Genomic DNA, 21229 nt, shown 5'->3' on the forward strand with positions numbered 1-21229 from the left:
CTATAGCAGGCCTAGAAAAAGTTATATTGTCATGGCTCAATTGCACCATCTAGTGGCCAATTACTTCTCATGTAGGAAGACGCTGATATGTTTTTGTCTTTGTTATACAGTGGAGCAAGAAACAATAATTGTTATTATTATACAGGATTTATATAGTGCGAAAAGTGTGTGCAGTGTTTTACAATATAAAGGAAGACATTACAGTTACAATACAGTCCAAGACAAGATGGTAAGTAGGGCCCTGCCATGAGAGCTTACACTCTGAATACTTAAAAATATGAGCTGCACATTAATAAAAAATTATATATTTTAAAATTAGGGTATTAAAACCTATACAACTGTACAAAATACACTGCCTGTCTAAAAAAAAAAAAAAGGCACCACCTGGATTTAGCAAAGCAAATAGACTAAATATCCAATGGAAGTTTCTGACCTAAGTTCAGCAATGTTATGTCACCAAAAAATGAGGTCAGCTGCTTACCTGAATATACTGAAGGACCAGGTGTTTCCAGCAATGGATTTTTTCTCCCTGATGGCACAGGCGTATTCCAAGATAACAGTGCCAGGACTTATCACTAGGGATGTCCTGAGACCATTTTTTTCAAGACTAAGAACAAGTACTTTCCTTCAGGTACTCACCAATACCAATTACCGATACTTTTTCTTAAAGGGACATTACATTTTTTTCTAAAGCAATACAGACTAATGCTTTTAGGGCAGTTTTTCACCAGCACTGCATCCACATCTCACTAGGCTGCATGTGGGTCTCTCTAGGACTCTGCAGGCAGGTGCTGGGCTGAACAGGGTGGGTGCCGGTCTTGTGCTGGATCCGGGGCTGTATGTGTGTGGTGGGGTTGCTTCGAGCTGTGCATGAAAACTAAAGGAGGTCCAATTAAATATATGAGTGTGTGACTTTTTTTGGACAGGCAGTGTATATCCACTGAGATGCAGGTTAGAAAACAAAACAAAGCTGTAAATTTTTTAAGATATGTATTTATTAACAGACCAGGAAAAAGAGCCATACACTTAAATGTTTGACTTTATATGTTTTAATGCATTACCTGGTGCTAGACAGACCACCTTTTCCTCTCACTGAAGGGTTTTTTTGTGGGGGGTTTTTAAGCCGCATTATCATGCAAATCAATGTGTGTTGCATTAGGCCTATTCATTTAGAAGAGGCTGCCACTGCCCACCAATGGAGCAAAAACCAGACTTGTACTTTTTCAAATTTTGTTTGTAGTGTACCACAATGCAAGGTATATGTGTTGTGCCACTCTGCAGCACGGGTCTGTCGGCAGCTACGGTACTTGCGGTTGGGGTTGCCATTCTAAATGAATGATACCACAACACACCATATTGAGTGCCATGTGATACCAAAAAGTGTGTTTTACCGCAACGCATAGATTTAAAGCCAACCTCAAGGAAACCTATGCTGAGTGAATTGCACATGCTACAAATTGTTGGTCTCTGCTTCTGAAAACGTTAGTTGCCTGGAGGTCAAAAGATTCAATACTTGCTAAAGTTTTACAAGTATGAGGATCAAGAATTGTGACTTCACTTGCTGCATGTAAAGGGGGTCATCAATGGCAGACTCCATATTTCACTAAGGGCAGGTTTCCTTTAATTTTGACTTGTAATTTGACCACTCTAAACACAAGTGATAACAAATGCTTTTGTGTAATGAAAAGTCCTTGACTTTGATAACAGAAGTTTACCCTTTAAAAAGATCTGATACAGCAAGCTTTAAATGACTGAAATGAAAAGCAGAAATACATAATTAGCTTCAAATAGCATTTAAAGATTTGTAGGTATACTTATAAACCAACAATAGTAAAACAAAAGCTAAATATACAAGAAATTATGATTAAAACAATCTTGGAACAAATGCTGTTGCTATGACAATTTAGAAGGTTTTATTGTAAACTGTACTTAAACTTTATTACATATATGACAAACTTTAGGCTTTGTTCATCAATGTAGCAATACAATTTTGTCTTTAATTGCATTTTTATTATTCACAGTATATAACGGGATAACTTCAGTGCCATAGGTCTCTTCAAGGTATTAAATAAATATACATTTCATGCTGCTCATAATGATGTCAAATTCATTATCAAAATGTGTTTTCCATCACGAGCCACGAAGATTAGCATTCCAGTTCATAGTCATAATGGCCTTTCCGTGACTCACCGCTCTGTGACTAATATAGATACTGTAAGTGCAGTATTATGATGAAAAAGCAATTCAGTTTCATCTGCCACCAATGTATCTGATCATGTTGATGTATTTATTGAATAAAGGCATGGAAAGAGTCGGCTGTTTTTAATCGAAATTTAATTGGGGAAGGAAACTTGCTCTATCTATTTTTTAATAAACTGTCTAAATCAACCTTTTTTCTCATGTAAAAAAAGTAATAGAATACCTCTCCTGCTTCCCAATCCACCGATATCTGCAATAGTGAAGATAAAAAGCCTGCTGAAAATCTGACACTCTTTGGAGCAAGGCTGTAGCTACCATGAGGTGAGTAAGGCACTCTCCTCAGGTTCAGCTGAGAGGGGGAGCAGCCAAGGCCGGCCTGGTTGCGCCCCCTCACCCCTGTTGCCATGGCGAGCACAGGGCGCCAAGTAAATGGGTATTAGGCGGCCAACACAGCCGCGGCTCAGCAGGGAGAAGAGGGCGGCACAGGCTCCAGCTTCTCCTCGGATCCCCGAGGTGGTGCTCTCCACCTGTATGGGCTGAAGCAGCGGAAATCCATTGAGGAAGAGAGCGCTGCAGCTGGCAGGTGGGGGGGAGTGGGCTGTCATCTAGAATGGCTGGGCGGAGAGGAGAGAGGGAGCGCCGCTTGGCCAGGATCTGACAGACAGCAGGTCTCTCTCTCCTCACCTCTCGGCCATCCTGAAGTGACAGCACTCCCTCCTCCGCCCCCGGTGGCTTCAGAGCGGAGGATCAGTAAATATATTATTTACTGATTCTCTGTATGCAGAGCAAACACTGGAGTGATCAGCTGATCACTCCAGTGTTTGTAATTAACTGGGGACACATAGTACTATGTGTTCCCAGTTATGAATGTACAGGAAGTGCTTCACATCACTTCCTGTTCATTCATGAGTTTCTCAATGGGTGGAAGCACTCACTATAGAGGCTTCTACCCATTGATAACTGGATTATAGTAAATATTTACTATCACCAGTAGTACTTCCCATTCATTTAGAACAGAGGCTGCAGAAAAAGAAAATGAGGACTCTGTGTCCCCAACAGTAAAAAAAAGAAATACCCCCCCCGAAATTTTGGACGAAATGAACGGAAACTAAAAATGTTTTCATTAGTTTCGTCAAACAAAACAAATTTTTATGCTATTTTGAATTTGGCCACCAGTGCATTCTGCGCATGTGTGCCGCCATCCTGGAGGCGAGGCACATGACGCCGTGCATGGGACATCACTCGTCTGTTGGGGGGGCACAATTTTCTGTTCTTGCCTCGGGCACAAAAGGAGCTAGCTACAGCTCTGCTCGGGAGTGTTTATTTCCTGGTACCCGGTGGGGGCTGTTTCTCCACATTCCAGCCCCTACATCACTAGAAGGCAAAGTAGTGACGCAGGGGCCGGCAGATTGAACCACTGGCCAGGAGTCTGGCACCAAAGGAAATGTCAATTTCTGCAGGATCTTCAGGGGGCATTTTCCCTTCAATGTTGCTGTGACTGGGGGCACCAGCAAGAAGAGCAGTGAGTACTCAATGTGGAATGTATGAATGTGTATGTAACAACATTTTTAGTTGCAAAAAACAAAATCTCAGGCTAAATAACCACAAAGTTTTATCTTTATAATGGGCTTTTTTTTTTTAAGAACAACTCTGGGTAAAAATTGTCTTAACCCTTGCAGTGGGGCTACCCCTACATTGCAAGGATTAAGTGCTCGTTTTTGCCTGGGTTCAAGAATAGCTATACTCAGCTGCAGGGCCGTAGATAATTTTTTTTCCTGGGGGGGGGGTTCAGCTTCCTATAAGATTTTATGTAGCAGACACACAAAGGTTTGAAAAAAATATACCGGCAATATCATTCCTAAACCAATCCTTTACCCCGAGCAATACCGATTTTGCTGTTTGACACCATATGGATAAAAACCATGTGGTACCACTTATAATTGGTACCAATTCACACAAACAGCTTAGTATATACTTTATTGGGATTTTGTTTTTACCAAAAACATTTAGCAGAATACATTTTGGCCTAACTTTAGGAAGAAATTTGATTTTATTTGATATTTTGTATAACAAAAAGTTGAAAATATTTTTTCCCCACAATTTTTGGTCTTTTTTCATTTAAAAAGTCATTAAAAAATTAAATTAAAAAAATCAGCGGCAATCAAATAGCACCAAAAGAAAGCTCTATTTGTGTAAAAAATTAGGCGCCCGGGGGAAAGTCTTTTATTAGCGCTCCCCCAAATCTATCCATAGTTCAATGCTCTAGAGTCATTCTAGACAAACTGTTCCCTTGCCTATGTTTTCCCTTCTTGATCCACCTTCAAATCACCTCATTATCCAGTGCTGCTTTGGTAATTTAGGAGCCACTACTGGGCTTGCTTCAATTTTAAAGGCATTGCCCCTTCTAATCTGTCATGGAGGAGAGACTTGAGTGATTTCAAGCCTACACCTACATGGTGGTTCAGGAGGGGTGCTGCCGCACCAAAAGAAGGGAGCACAGAAGTGGGTCTAAATCCACTGACCCACTATGTAGGCCCACCACATAGCAATGCATTATACAGCAATGCAGAATACCACCAGCTATAGAGGACTACAAATCCCAGCAATACATTATACAGCAATGCAGAATACCACCAGCTATAGATGGCTATAAATCTCAAGAATATATTATACATCAATGCAGAATAATATGAAGCTACGTACTCTGTGTTGCTCCAGGGTGGTGGCCTGATGTCTCCAGGGTCTCAGAAGGGCTTTGTGGAGTCTCAGGTGGGCTGTGCAGGAGTCTCAGGTGGGCTGTGCAGGAGTATCTAGGCGACACCTGGCCGCGCGGAATCCTAACGTTCTATACACAGTATACAGTACTTTATAGAATGTGATGATTCGGGGACCTTAGACCACTGCAGGGGAGATGGAGTGAGGCTCCAGGGACCAGTCCAAGAGCACGGTGGCTAGGAGGATCAGGTGAGTATAACTTTTTTATTTTTGAACCTAGACAAAAATGAGCAAGGGTTAAGAAAATGTTTACCTGGAGATCTGTTTTAAGTGTTCTTGCAGCATATTAATGACACTAATTTTTTGCCTTCAGTTCAGGCCCTGTTAAAGCTCACAGTAATAAAAAAAATTGCACATAATCTGAGGTTACAGCAAATATGAGCAATGTGTCCCCTGTCTGAAACTTTACCTACCTTTTCCTTTAACATGCACACTGCTGAGATTACTTATAATTCGTTGCTCACATACACATATTTGGCTAAAAAATAATTTTTAAAGACTAAAACGTATCCTTTACATAGCTTTTCTGCCTTCAATTTATATGAAACTACAGCCTCTGTGCTTTAGATGTATTAAAATGATATACCATCACTGATCTACAGTTTAGAAACTAATGTGAAAAGCACATGCTGCATTAAGGAATCACCAGAGGAAATGATGGAAAATGAACTCTCTGCTACTAATCATTAGATGAAATGTCAAACTGCATAGGTAACTGCAATCAAAGGAGGAATGGGTAGAAACAATATAAACAGATATGAATAGAATAGAAAGAATATCTAAACTCTCTGCGGTTTTGCACAAGCCTAGAGTATATGATTGGTAGGGAGGAGTGCTGGTGGAGAAGCCTGGTCCCACATGATGAAAACACCGGCCACTTGAAGAAGGTGTATTTTTACTCCAGCTTGGAAATGTTAACATATATGCCTAATGCGAGCTGTGTTCCCTGATGAAGGAACAGAATTGCTCTCTTCACAATCTATGTCTTGCTTTAGGCCAGGGGCGCCCACAATTTTTCGTCTGGAGATCTACTTTTCAAATTTACTTCTATACAACCCCACGCCCCCTCCCACCCCTGAACGCAGGGAGCTGGCTTGCGTTCCAGTGTGTACTAGAGGCCAAACACTCTGGAACGCAGACTTTGTGGTGTGAACCAGGCCCTCTCTTGGCTGTCTCTTCTCTCTCTCCTCGCTCTCTCTCCTGTTTCTATCTGCTGTCTCTTCTCTCTCGCTGGTGTCTCTTCTTTCACTTTCTCTGCTGTCTTTCTTCTCTCTCTCTCTGCTGTCTCTTCCCTCACTTTCCCTGCTGTCTGTCTCCTGTCTGTCTTTTCTTACCTCCACTGCAGCAGCTTCCCAAGTCTCCTGTCCTCTCTTCTCCCAGTTCTATCTGCTGTCTCTTCTCTCTCTCTGCTGTCTCTTCCCTCACTTTCCCTGCTGTCTGTCTCCTGTCTGTCTTCTCTTACCTCCACTGCAGCAGCTTCCCAGGTCTCCTCCCGTGCGCTGCTGTCCTGTCCTCCCGCAGTGCTCGTGTGGGTGAATGTGGCCGACGTTGCACACAGGGAGAGGTGCCCTGCCCCTTCCTGTCTGCGGCGTCTGACACATTCAGCCGGCAGCCGTGGGAGGACAGGACAGAGGTGATCGCGATCTACCAGCGTTTGCTTTGCGATCGACTGGTAGATCGCGATGGACCTAATGGGCACCCCTGCTTTAGGCCATACGGACAGGGGCAATCTTCAGTAAATGACTTACACATAAACTACAATTCCAGTGTTTCTTCTTGCCTTGGTTACTTATAATGAACATCTCCAGAGATCCTGCACAAACTGAAGAAAGGTTCTATGAACACTCCATAGAAAACAAAACCTATAACAGAATGACAATCTCAGTAAGTGATCTACAGACTTCACCCTTAGGCATGTAGAAACTACTCTAGAGAGTGGCATTATAAGTAAAATAAATGTAAAATATTCTGCGGTTGGTTTAAAAACCATCCCTAAGACCCTATTTATATATGTTATTACAAATGCTTGTCGTTTCATTATAAATGGAATTAAATACATTGGCTATGTCTATACTGTCCTCTCAACCCTATATTGAATAAAGATGTTTATCGCTCACCCCCGAAAGAGCCCCTGGATAGAATGGTTCCTCCTAGCCTGTCTAGGGTATATTGTACTGTTGCTGCCACAAAAGCTCTGTGGTGACTGATAAAACTAAAGTCCACACAGAAAATGAACTTTTATTGCAGAACTTTGGGAGAGAGGGTTAGGGCACAGGACACCCAGGATGGTATAGACTCCAATAGTTAAAGAACAAAGTACTCAAAGCCTTCATAGAATAAAGGACCTTTCAGGCCGATTGAAGCAGTCTGTCCTGAGATCCTGGCTGTACAGCACTTGATGCAAAAGCTACTAGTCCATTCCAGAACAGATTACCATGCTGTCACAGAGGATCACTTCTCAAGCTCCCCACACCTGGTAAAGTGGCTCTTTGTCATTTCCATCCTCAGCTTCACTCACTAGGCTAGGGTTGCCACCTTTTCTTCAAGCCAAACCCGAACACTGTAGCGCCTCACGGCAATTTTTTGGTAAAGACACGGGTGGCAACCCTACACTAGGCCCTCACTAGGCCCTCACTAGGCCTTCCCTTCTTAGGCTGCATGCCTAGAAGGGTCAGACAATCCATAGCACCCTCCCACAGAGGGAGCAAGAGCTGGGGGAAAGAGGCTGTCACATGGTCAGCCCCGAATATTTGTCCTCCAACAGCATGTACCACTGGCCATGAAGCTCCTAGTGATTGGCCAGGGAGACACATATATTCATAACATTATCGGTTGCTCTGTTCTGTGGCAAGGATACACCAGCAGCAGCAGGCAGGTGCAAACGATAACAGAGTGCTTAGGAGAAAACAAATAAGCACAGACGATCAAATCAGAATCAGACTGAATACAATCTGACAGCAGCTAAATTTCAATAGTCACTCCTGCTTAAGACAAGGTGGTTGCAGATGTACCTAGACTATTAAACAGAGGGTGTTGATTCAATTCACAATCCTGCAATTTGACACTACAAACCAAGAAGACAGTGAAGAGCCTCAGGAATGTAGAAGATGCCTGTCAGGTAGTCAGATCACCTATACTGTCTCTTTTACATCCCAATTGGCCGGCCACACCAATAGGATAAACCTCGCAGGTCCAGAGCTTTTATTCCACTTCTTGCTAGCATGAACTCAGAAGCTTTTCTGTAACATAGTCTAACCACCTTACGTCCGGCCGTTGTAACTGAACGGCCGCACTGTGGCTTCCTGGATGCGGGTGGGCTTATATAAATGTCCTTGCCCACCCCACTCGTGCATGCTACCCAGTGCGAATGCGATCGGGAAAAATGCTTGTATTTTAAACAGCCAGAGATAGCTGTTTACATACCAGTGTTCGGGTGGCTTTTGAGCCGCCCGATCGCTTGTAGGATGCATGGAAGTGTGCGGGGGGCCCCCCCTCCACCGCCAATCCCAGGCTCTGCTGTGCCCGCTGTGGGTCCTGGACCGGCACGGTGTCTCTGTGACCGGAGATTGGAAGGAGGTCTGCACACGATCTTCCTCTGATCTCCCTCCGGTCTCTGAATGCGGGAGTGATGTGTATTACATCACTTCCACATTCAGCTGTCATTCTCCAACTTCTGTAGCCGGAGAGAAGCTGGTGAAGCAGATCTCTTCTTCATCAGCTTCTTGGGAGTCCCTATGTGACATTAGGAGTCTTACAGACATCTGATGGCTCCATAAAGAAGACCTGTCACATCCTCTTTGATATCACATAGGGGGCTTCTTAGCCCCCATGTGATAGCAGTAAAGTTAAGTGTAAAAAAAAAAGTTTTGAAAAATTAAAGTGGCATAGTAAAAATTAAGTCACATTAATTACATGCGAAAATGACGATTGCGCCCATTGCACTGCATATGTTACAAATCACCGTGAATATCGGAGCACGAGCAATAATTCTAGGGCCAACAATCACTGTTAACACTAAAGTGATGAGCAGTAAAAGATTTTAAACCGTCGCCTATGGACAATTTTGGGTATGGCAGTTTGTTTTAGATTTTGCAGATCACTTTAATAATAAAAAAAAAGTTCTTCTGTATAGGTTACTGTATCTTGTTATTCTATACAAGTAATCGAATTTACAGGCATGCAAGCCAATACAACTATAATTTACTATGTTTAAATCACTACAAATCAGTTAAAGAACACTTTTTTTTTCCATTTTGTCATTTGGCTGGATATATACACTTGTAATAAGTCTTTCTTGAGGCCTTGGATGCCCCTCAGAAGACAATATCTTCTATCAAAGCAGATTACGCTTTTGAAATATGAGCTCAGACGATGAAGAGTATGACAGAATAAACACAGGGAAAAGAGAACATGCACAATATGAAAAGGATCCAAGTACCGTACAGTAAATATAATATTATGTACTAGCATCTGCTTTGGATCTGGAAAGAGTAACCATGCCAACTGTGCGCGTAACTTGATAAGCAGGCTTGAGAATAATTGTAAAACTATGCAGCAACAGTACATCCTATTTTATTTCAGAGGCATATCGCTGGCTGTTTTAGCTGGGTCAAAGCCAAACACTGAACTTAGCATATATTCAGAACTTCAGACAATCCATTGTCCAAGCAGTCTCTCTGCAGTTAAAGTTTGGCCCATTTGGGCAGGGAGGCTGTTTTTACACACCTTGACACGACAGATTAGAACCAGACTGTTCCTATTTAGCAGTCCATCACTATTTTTTAACCTCCATATGTTGTTAATATTTTAAAAATAATTTCAAATTCTTCTAAAACCTGACTTCATTTTGCTTTGGTTTTCACCAGGATTACACAGAGTTTAGTTATACTGGTCATCCGACAAAGTCCTTCATAGAAATGTGATTACGTCTGTGATACCTCTGACTCTGAACTCTATCAAAATCTCCCATTTTTTAATCATTCAAAAGATACTCAGAAGACACTATATTACTGCTTCCAACTGCTTTAAAAAAAAACTATTGTCTTAAAGGGAACCTGTACTTTCCCTATCAGGACAAAGTTACAGGTTCTCTTGATAGTCAGGTTCTTGGAGGGGCTCGGCTGTAAAGTGAAACCTGTTACTTCGTTGGGAATGGGCAGAGTACAGGTTCACTTTAAATCAGCAAGGAAGGGAAATGGAAATCCCTAATATATTTTCAGGTAGCTATTTCTTAATTAGGCTTTCAAATATGGTGGCCTTGAAGAAGAACTTAGGTGCTTTTGTTTACCTCAGAACGTATTGTCCCTATATATGTAAATAGAAATAGAAAAATAGCTTTAAGCAGCTTAAATGGAGGTCAAGTACAGGTCCAGACAAGGTGAATAGCACCTCATATGAATCTCAGAAGTGTCTCAATTTCACCTTATATGCAAACTTAATGTATCAGAAAAAATGCTGCATTTGCTTATCTACATGAGCCAGTATTAAAATAAATTCGGAGATTCGGATGCATCCGAGTTCCGAATTACAGGTCAAACGAATGCAAACAAATTCCCGATTTCCCGAAATTCGTTAGCGGTAGTTCGGTCCAAATTTCGCTTATTGGATGAAATTTAGTTGCAGCAAAATTACATTAGGAAATTTTTTTTTTTTACGGTCTGCAAAAGATGAAAAGAAAAAAACAGCGTGAGGTTGCCCCCCCAATTCATACCAGACCCTTTAGGTCTGGTAGGACTGTTAGGAGGGACCCTCCCCCAAGTTAAAACAAACAAAAAAAGTGCGTGGGGTTCACCCCAAAATCCATACCAGGCCCTTCAGGTCTGGTAGGAATTTTAAGGGGGAACCTCAGAAAAAATAAAATAATTTCACTATCAAATAGAGGGCTAAGAAGCCCCCCATGTGATAGCCAATTTACACAGACAGGTCCCATTTATGGAGACATCAGGGCTCTCTAGGACCCCTGATGTTACCTAGGGACCCCCAAAGAACCGGATGAAGCAGAGATCTGCTTCACCAGCTTCTCTCCAGCTACAGAAGCTGGAGAATGACAGCAGGATGCGGAATTGATGTAATATACATCACTCCTGCATTCAGAGAATGAGGAGGAGATCAAAGAGAGATCATGTGATGATCTCCAGGGACAGAACCGCCCTGCGGGTTCCAAGTCCTCTGCCGGACACAACGGGGATCGGCAGCGGCGGAGGGGGGGGGTCGCACACCTGCACGCATTATACAAACGATCCAGCTGCTCTATAGCCGCTGGACCGGTTATATATAAACCGGTATGTACGCGCTGCTACTCGTCCAGCTCCGGCGTCCTCTTGTCACAGACGAGAGGACGAGTTCATTTTCAAGCCCTGTATATATTAGAATTTTATTTTGGATTAGCTCATGTGATTAAAGTAAACCTTTCATATGAGAAATATGGAGGATGCCATTGTGGACCCTCTTATGAAAATTCCAGTTAGCTGGCTGTTCTGCTGATCCACTGATTTTACTAGTTCTTGAGAGTCAGAGTAAAGTCAGGCATCCTTATTTGGATACTTGTGCTTCATCAGTGGCTCAAATTTATCAAGTCATAGAGTCAGCATGCCAGATATAAAACTAGAATTTTTAGTATGAAAAGTTAGCAATGGTTAGTAAGGGAGTAAAGGCTTCCTTTCATGATTTTTGAACTCTTCTCAAGCTGTTGCTGGCTTTTTTTTTAAAAAGGAGACACTGTCAACTTACCCATGCAGGGGAAAGTGACAGTGTCTCTGCAAATTTACGCCCTGACTCCCCTATTCTTACCTGACCACAGAACTTCTTCAAGGCTCCTTTTTCCTTTGCAGCCTGCATAAAACAGTGATATCACTCTGTCGGTCATGTGACAGTTCTTATACCCAGCAATTGGCTACATGCTCCTCCATATCTGAAAGTTCCAGGTATTGTGAATGGTTGTGAAAGAAGGAGTGTCAGTAAAGTGTTTGTAGGATAAGTATAAAACAGCTGGGGAGTCCTTTGCAGATACACTGTCACAGTACCTTCCATGCGTGAGAAACGTGACAGTGTGTCTTTAATTAAGGTAGACTTGCTCTTTGGACACATAAGGCTATGCTGTGACAAGAACAGTGGGTATTTATAATATGGTAAAAAGTGATGTGCTGGAAATTAACGTATAAAGCCATATTCAATAAAGACTTTGAGTTCCATGATGTAATTGGAGCTTTCTCTTTGATGCTCTAGCACCGTGGGTTGCAACCCCGTGTTCAGTGGGTTGCCGCATGCCTTCCACTGCACTAGGTGAAAGGCTGCTCAGCCTCCCTCTAGCGCAGTACGGTGAGTTCTCTCGCTGAGCAGCCATTCATAATATGCTGCCCAGTGCCATATGTCAGCTTGAGGTGGGGCGGGCTGCGAGGGAGCTCAATCTATACGTGCATTACTTACAGCTCCCTCACGCGCCCTGTAGAGGTGCCTAGACCGGAGTGATGTCACATTCTGGCTCCCGCCACCTCTACAGGGTGCGCAAGGGAGCTGTACAAGCAATACACATATGTATGGAGCTCCGTCACAGCACAGCAGCCCACACTGGACCCCAGGCTGAGGATCCACTCCAATTCTCGTAAGGTAAGGAAATTGGGCGGATCTTATAAAAAAAGAGAAAAAAATAATTTTGGGGGGGAGTGTGCATGTGTGTGCAAATGTCTGTGAGTAAGTGAGATTGTGTGTGTCTGTCAGTGTTTTTGAGGGCCCATTCACACCAGTGACGTGCTGTGCCTTCTGGGCTGGGTGAGGCATCACCGTCCTGCCGAAGATCCGCCCCCATCCCACAGAAGCTCCACCCATCCCGTCAAAGCTCCACCCTCAGCTCGGTAACCAAGCTGTGTGGGGAGGAGGAAGGGAGGAGCCCAGACTTGAAGCTGACAGCTTTTTCCTGCATAATACTAGGTGAGGCTCTGCCTCATCTGCCTCCCCTTACCGCGCGCCCCTGGTTCACACTACTACATTGTGTTAATTGCACAGTTCCGTGTGATTAACACACTGTACCACGCAATCACACCTACCACATGTTCTGATGCGGGAAGTGCGTTGCGTTGGCATTCATTTAAATGGCACCCAAAACGCACCTCCCACAGTTCGATCTCGCGCCCTGGAACGCGTGATACCGCAATGCTGTGTGTGCCAGTGTGGTGCGACTTAATGATGAAGGACAAATGTGGGTCCTAAGGTTACACAGGTTAATCACTGATCTAGCCAAGCTCAGCTGTGAAAAAGCACAATGAACTGGAGGGGTGAATGCAGACACATAGGGAGTTGTTTAAAGTTCAGTTAAATAGTTGTTGTTTCACTGCTCTCCAGATTATTTCATAGATAAGGGTTCCAAAGTTTTAAAAAGTTGAAGGAAAAACAAAGGAAATAAAATAAGAGAAATACAGATTAAGAGTTTCTTCTCTAGCATCCCACTTTTTATAAATTTTAGATTTTATCTTGAGAAAGGGTGTTGCTGGTTTTTTTATGGAAAAAAGAAAAGAGAAATTGCCCGTAGCAGTTTTATAATTGGCATAATAATGAAAATGATCTTTTTCATGAGCAAAAGAAAAGCTGTTTTTAACCTTTTACATAGGCCCTGGAGTTGGAGATCAGTTGCTCTGCAATTGCAAAGAAAGTAGATGAAGGAGCTTACATTTAGAAAGAGCCAGTATCTGATTAATTCAAAATCAGATCATTATTAGTAGAAAGGTAACATAAGCTGGGCCAAGGATGGCACGAATCCACACGAGTTCCATATGGCATCCTCGTGTGCTTATTCAGAGAGAATGTATTTTTAGGAAATTAGCATTTCACCTCATGTAGAATGCAGTTATTTACATTATTGGAGGTGTACAAAAATGTGAGGCCACAAAGGTCTGTAGTTAAAGAGAAAAGGTGACCTAGTGAGACAAATAATGTAAGACCGTTAGAGGGGGAAGGAGTGCAGACTGCTGCAGGTATGACGTGCAAGCACCTAGAGGCACATACTTGTAGCATCCTCCCAAACTTTCCCATCATGGTCAAATCCCAGGTCCTTGCCTGTCACATTCTGCCTTGTGCGCATTCCTATAACATACCTCCCAACTGTCCTTCATTTGGAAGCATTGTCCCTCATGTGGGATCAAATCCCCTGCCCCTCTTTCCTCCCCAGTTGTTCCCCTTTTTGGGTTCATGTACAGAATTCTATGAAAAGGATCCATTTAACTACCAAAAGTGTTATTCTGCACTAAAACCTTTATCTTATCTCCATATTATCTTGTTTGCTATTTCAAAAAGCCAGTATAAGTGTGAATGGAAAAGTAAAAAAAAAAGTTTAACTAATAATTTTTGGCATATATATTCTTAATGGATGGCATAACTGGGAGTGTGGCATGGGTGTGTCCATTGCCTAAATACATTGTGCTGGAAGGTGTTCCTCTTTCTCATCTTGGAAAGTTGGGAGCTATGCTTTTGGCAAGGGAGGCTGTCCATCATAGCAATAGGCCGATAGGAATGTGTGGCAGGCTTAGTGGCAAGGCTGTATCTACCAGAATGGCTCGGCATTCAGTTAAGACCAGGGCCGTCTTTAACGCAGGGCTAAAGGGGCAGCTGCCCAGGGCCCAGTCATTGTTGTGGGGCCCAAAGGGCAGCTGCCAAAGGGGCCCTTTGCACCTGGATGGGGGATAGGGAGTCTGCCAGGTGAGGGGACTACAGCCTGAATCAGGGCAGCATGAACAGTGGGTGTCTGGTGGATAAGACATAAAGGTTTTGGAGGAACTGAAAAAGCAGCAGATGGCCCACCACCCTTCCAGTGACAGAGTGTATTTGAAGCTGAACTCCAGGTAAACAGCTAAGTCCCCTCTCTGCCTCCAGTCTGACAATTAATCAGAGTAATCATTTCTGTCTGATTAGAAGAAAATAGATCCAGAGAGTTTTAACACTGTGGCAGAACAATCTTCCTGGCTGTGCAGTTTGATAAATCACAAGAGTGACTATACAAAATGTAAAATTGTTTGCCAAGTAAAATAGTAATTTAACCCTGTATTTAGCTGTTTGTCTGGAGGCCCACTTTAGAATCTGTCTCTAAGGGAAAAGGGGTCCTTTCTTTCTGCATTCCTGATTTAAAGAGGAGAGTCATATTGTTGCTTGTCTGACTCATTTCCTTTACTCTTTTCGGCTGTGTGTGCGAGTTTAGTCTAAGTGTTGCTGTTTCCCTCCTCTGTGATCATTCCAGTCTGGATTCCAGATGATGTATGAACAGTCATGCTTGGAATGCAGCTGTTGTATAGTCTCTTGTCCTGAAATGAATTGTTGCAGGATGCCTGTAATACTTTTTGACATGTCTGAATGGTAACGACTCCACCTAATTTATTGTGAAGGATAAATGAACAGGCTTTTCCTGTTTTACCCTGTGTGAAGAATGTTAAAATTGAAGTGCATTTTGTTGTACCATTTAATGGCCAAGGTTTGTTAGTAGACATTTCCTGACAACCAAAAGTGAATGTTTTGTGAGCATGAAACAGTTACAGTTATTGATAAATAACATACACTGCCTGGCCAAAAAAAAGTCACACTCTGATATTTTCATTGGACTGTCTTTAAAGGAGAACTATGAATTGAGTGCTTTTCACTCACCTCATAGTTCTAGCCGACCTGTGACAATGAGACTGTCACAAGTCGGCTCAGTAGATGGAAGGTGAGCGAACACATACCGGCGTTCGCTCACCTCTCGATCCTGTCACGGCTCTCTGCCGTGACAGGGGAGGGGCTGGAATCCCCCAGCTCCGATCCGCCAGCACTGACTGGCGGAACGGACGGGGGAGCGGGCGGGTACAGCTGGCTCTGCCTCTAGATAGGCAGAGCCAGCTGTCAGTCACGCACTGACAGCTGTGTTACACACTCCTGATCAATGCACTCGGTGTGTTATACTCCTGACTAGGGATGCACCGATATATCGGCCGTCGAAACATATCGTCCGAAAATTGCACTTTTGGCATAATGCCGAAAGTGCCATTTTCCTGCCGATACATCGGCGCATCCCTGCTTTCTTTCCTCCACGCTGGGCGCTGCTCTGTGTCCCATCGGGGAGGAGAGAAAGTGTGACAGCATGCCGAGCGCTGCGAGAGGAGAGCGCTGTGAGCGGTTGGACAAAGGGGACACAGAAAAAGAGACTGAGGACTCTGTGTTCTCAATCTCTTTTTCTATTTTAAAAGGGAAATATCAGGGGTCTGTTTAGAAGCCCCTAAAAGTAATGTAAAAAATAAAAATATTTAATAAAAAATGAATAAATAAATATAAAAAAATGTAAAAGTTTATAAAAAATTAAATTAAAATAAAATATTAAAAAAATTAAAATAAAAAACATTTTCGGTATCGGTTTCGGCCTGACAATTTTTTTAATTTCGGTTTTAAAATTTTCATTTCAGTGCACCTCTACTCCTGACCCCTGTACATTGTGTGTTAGACATCCCTGACCCTGGCACATGGTGCGTTATACTCACTTGACCCACTCTGTGACATACACACCTTTTACCCCTGCATTTACTGCATTACTTTTCTTCTGCCCCATACACTCACATGTAGACATCCTTGACCATAGCAACACAAACAACTGATCCCTGCACCTTTTTTGTGACACAACCCATCGTTTTAATGAAACTAAAGGAAAACTGTGCAGGAAAATGTCTACACAAAACAATAGTAAAATAAACAATATTATCCATTACATACAGGGCTTTATTGGAGTGTATAATTCATTAAATTGGAGTCTGGAGAGAAAACATTACAGTAGATTTGTGTTATCTAAATTGTAACGGGGCTTATGTTTCTTGTCCTCACTAAATAAAGAAGACTTATTAATATGAACAATTTACAATAGCCTCTCTAGCAACGTGTCAGTACTCAATGGCACTTGGTTGACCTCTGGACATTCTGAGAGTACTACAACGAGTGTCTAAATGATAAAGATTTAACAAGGATTAGTAATGATAACAGTATACACATGAAGCGTCTCTGTGAATTGTATGAGCCAGTATACAGTATGTATCAATATAATACCTAGACGGAATCCGCGGTACCTTTTAAAGTTCAACTTCATGCAAATCATTTTTTTTAAATCTTGAAAAAATTAGATGAAGGACTACAGTAGATCCCCTACTGAGTTTATATTGCTGTCTGTGTCCTTGATGGAAAGATTTCTCCCTCACTTTCCTGTCTGCTGACAGTCTAGTCATACCATACACACAGAACCCAGCAAGACAGGAGAAATTTACCAAATGATGGCTCTGACAGCAATAAAAACCTGATAGATTGTAACTCTTCTCCGTGCTGCTATCCCTCATTTCCTGTCCAGCAACAGAGAGATAAGGAATCATAGGATATCTCTTCAACTGGAACACAGTAATTAAACCAACCTGATGTAAACTATTGCCCATTATAACCAAAACTAAAGAATTTGATTGGAATTTAGCTTAATTTCAGGCTGTATTTGGACATCATGCTGCACTGGGCAGGTCTGGATGTATGCTTCCTGCCTTCTCAGGTTGTCTGCTTTGTGCTTTTACTCCCAACACATTCAACTTACTAGTCTAAAGTGAAACTCCAGCTGTACGTAATAAAGCCCCTTGAAGCCCCCCAGGTTTTTTATTCCCCTATAAATACTTTTTTTCTATAGTATAGCAATAGCTAGAAAGAGCTTTCTCTTCTTCCTTGTCAGGCAGGCATTCCTTTCTCCTAAAGAGAAAGTGCAGTTACACTTTATTATATCACAAAAAGTTTTCTTTAACTCTTGGCGCTAATGGCTGCCAGCTGAACGATCCACTTGCTGTTGCATACTCAAAGTTATCAACAGTTTATCACAGTTTTTCACATAGACTTGAGGGGCTGCTCATCCAAGGCTCTGGGGCTTCCACCACGAACATAGAAAACAAATGATGATTCTGATGAAGGGGGCTTGCCCCTGAAACGCGTCAATCTTGGCTGACTGCAGCCGGGGGATGGTGAGGTGACCGGAGGCTACCGTGTTACATAGTTGGGGGGGATACCATGTTGGGTTAACAGACAGTGTGGCCTCTAGTTTGTTGTTAAAGCCTGATGAAAACGTTTGCTTGTGAGTACATTTATCCCTTGTTTTATTTAGCCTAATAAACGATTTTACACACGGAGGTGGCGCTCTTTCCCTTTTGTTTTTTATTATATCACAGTTTCACACTAACAAGGTCAGACATCATATTCACACTAGGCATGCTGAGGCTGGGTGTAGAGAGGCTAAAAGAAACAATTTGCCCAGCTCCTATTGGTACACTTAGACCCAAAGACTTAAACAGTAGAGTAAGGTACCTACTCTGCTAGCAGTTCTGTTCTGGATGTATGGACCCAGAGTGGGTGTACTGCGTATACACAAAAACACACCAACTGTTCAACAATAGTAATAATCAGGATCCATGAGGTCTGCATTAGCTAAAAGAGTGGCAGTCTGGAACTGGAATGTAGCACAGCAGTCAGTTACATAATGTGTTGGTAGGATGTACACTGCCCCTGGCAACACTGCTGCCTAAAGCTACGGCCTGTGTTGCCTATGCAGAAAGTTCAACCCTAGCATAAGGCACACCTGAATGGCCCTTGCCCTTTAGTGCAAACCCTGACTCTTGCGTAATTTTTTAAAATTATAAACCAATCCTAAAATGCAGTATTGGAGGCTACACAGTGTCTGTTTTATATGCAAGAATACTGTTCAACCGTGCAGACCAAGTTACAAAAGAAAGAAAAGATTGTTTTACACTTTCTAAATTATAAAAACTCTACTGACTCCACTCAACATCTCTCAACCATTTCATACCTACAGTTCCCTTACTGAATGTACTCTCACATGTCTAGAGGTAGATAGAAGAGGTAAACAACAAGATGAATCACAGTTAGTAAATTTTGAAGCTTGGAGCTCTCCACACCCTGCTGCCCAATGCACTTCCCGCAAGTGCTGTATGATTTCCTGGCTTAAAGGAGAACTATGGGGTTAGAGAATTACACTCATCCCCATAGTTAGAGCCGATGTGTGATATTGAAACTGTCACACGCCGGCTCTATTGGTAAGGAAGTGAGCAAAAACGTCCCGCCGCTACCTCACTATCTCCTTGCAGAGAGCGGTGACTGTCAGTCCCAGCTGCGGCAGTCTCATCATATAGCAGGCAATAGCTGTCTTGGATTTGCCAGGATTGTCCTGCATCTAGATGCTGTGTCCCAAACAGAGGCATATCTACAGAAAACGCTTATGGCAAACACTGAAATTGCGCTCCTTTCCAAAATCTGCCACCCATATTTTAGATAAATTTACCAAAATATCAACTCAGAATGTCCCACCTTACATCAGAGTCCCCAGAGCTCCCCCCGACCACTGCAAAATAAACTCCGAGCATCTAACTGTATTATACCACTAAGCAGTGCTGATATATGTAGTACAACCCAACAATTTCCAATCCATTATGTCTTCCACTGCGCATGATCTAAAAGGCAGTGTAATTTCTGCTCCCAATATACGCTGGTCGCATTGAACCCAGATAAGCAATAGAGTCACATATTGATCTAATGCCATGCTATGGGGTCACAAAGTGCCCCATGCAATCTTTGGGGTTACACTGGACCCTGGTGTCATGCTAAGTGGTCACACTGTAGCCCTGTAGGTAGCAACTAAGCTGCAGAAGCCAAGGGGTTTAACAGTGACAGCAGTAGTCTGCTATGTCTGCTGTCTCTGTGGGTTGGTAAGCTGTTGGTGACCCAAGGAGCGGCGACCCCCCCCCCCTTTCAAGCAGTGGACAGGGCATGTGCCATATATGCCATACCCTGGATACGTCACTGGTTCCAAGCTATGTCAGAAGATCACCACAACACCCCAATTTGAGTTACTGAGCATGCACAGGATATTACTGAGGGGATTATGGTAATGAGTGAGCAGCTCATGCATAATTGGAGGCAGGACCACTCAATAAGAAGGAGTCATCTGGGCAGGACCACCTGGAAAGTGGGTGTGATCTGTCTGGATGGAGTACATGATCTCTGTGGTCCATAGACAGGAGTAACAGTGTCCCAGGATCTTGAAAGAATATTTTGTCAGGTTTGGAAGTGTAGACACGCAGAGGAGAAGGTCAAGAAACAAGTTAGTAGCTTGCTTTGTCTGTATGCTTGACTCCTACAAAACTCTTTTAGACTATACAGTAGCACTGTGCAAACTAACTGATGTAATAAAATATGATGTGAGAAATTGGCGCTGCATAATTGCTGAGTAACTACAGGGTAGTCCTGGCAACTAGAAGGAAGAAAGTTAACCGTTTCCTTGTATAGCCACATGTGATCTGAATGACTGTTTATTTACAAATAAAAGCTTTATTATATAGGATGGAAACTAAGAAAGCTCCAGCTTTTGCTTATATGTTGGAGTGCTATTCACCATCCTCTCATCTGTCATATTTTCAGTTTATTCAGTTACTTTTAGTAGCCAATTAGAAATGGTCTTTAATTGGTCTAATAAGAGACTGTTACTATGGGTACTGCTCCTAGCACAATATTACTGAACTGTTTACTTCTTTTTTGAACAATCTTGTTGACTTCAACAACGTTTTACAATGTTTACTAATTATTAATTATATGTTTGTTTATAGAGAATGGTTTTCGTGACATTAAGGGCCCATTCACACTGTTGCGTTGTTTTTAAAAATTATTTATTTAATAAAGCCGTAGAGAGCGCCACACATCCCACCATCAACATCAGTATACACAATTCAGAGTGCAAAACCACAAACAGGTTAGTACCAGTTTAATAGTAAACAATGAACATGTGTCATCTGTAGATCACAGAGCACAGTCAAATAGCAACATAGGCAAGACCGCACTCTAAGCTCAGATTGTTGAGACCAAACCAGATGAGTCATCCACTGTAGACATATAAGTTAATTTCCTAATTCAAATGCATCCGCAATTTCGGATGCATCCGAATTTCCGAAATTGGATAGCATCTGAACTCGAACGAAGCCGAATTGTCTGAATTTCCACATTTCCAATTCTAATGACCAGTACTGACTAAGATGACCAGTACGGACTACCATGACCAGTACGGACTACCATGACCAGTACGGACTACCATGACCAGTACGGACTACAATGACCAGTACGGACTACAATCACCAGTACGGACTACAATCACCAGTACGGACTACAATGACCTGTATGGATTAAGATGAACAATACCGACTAAAATGACCAGTACAGACTAAGATGA

Source organism: Nanorana parkeri, unplaced genomic scaffold (assembly GCF_000935625.1).
Source record: "Nanorana parkeri isolate BGI_ZX_2015 unplaced genomic scaffold, ASM93562v1 scaffold243, whole genome shotgun sequence".
Taxonomy (NCBI): Eukaryota; Metazoa; Chordata; class Amphibia; order Anura; family Dicroglossidae; genus Nanorana; species Nanorana parkeri.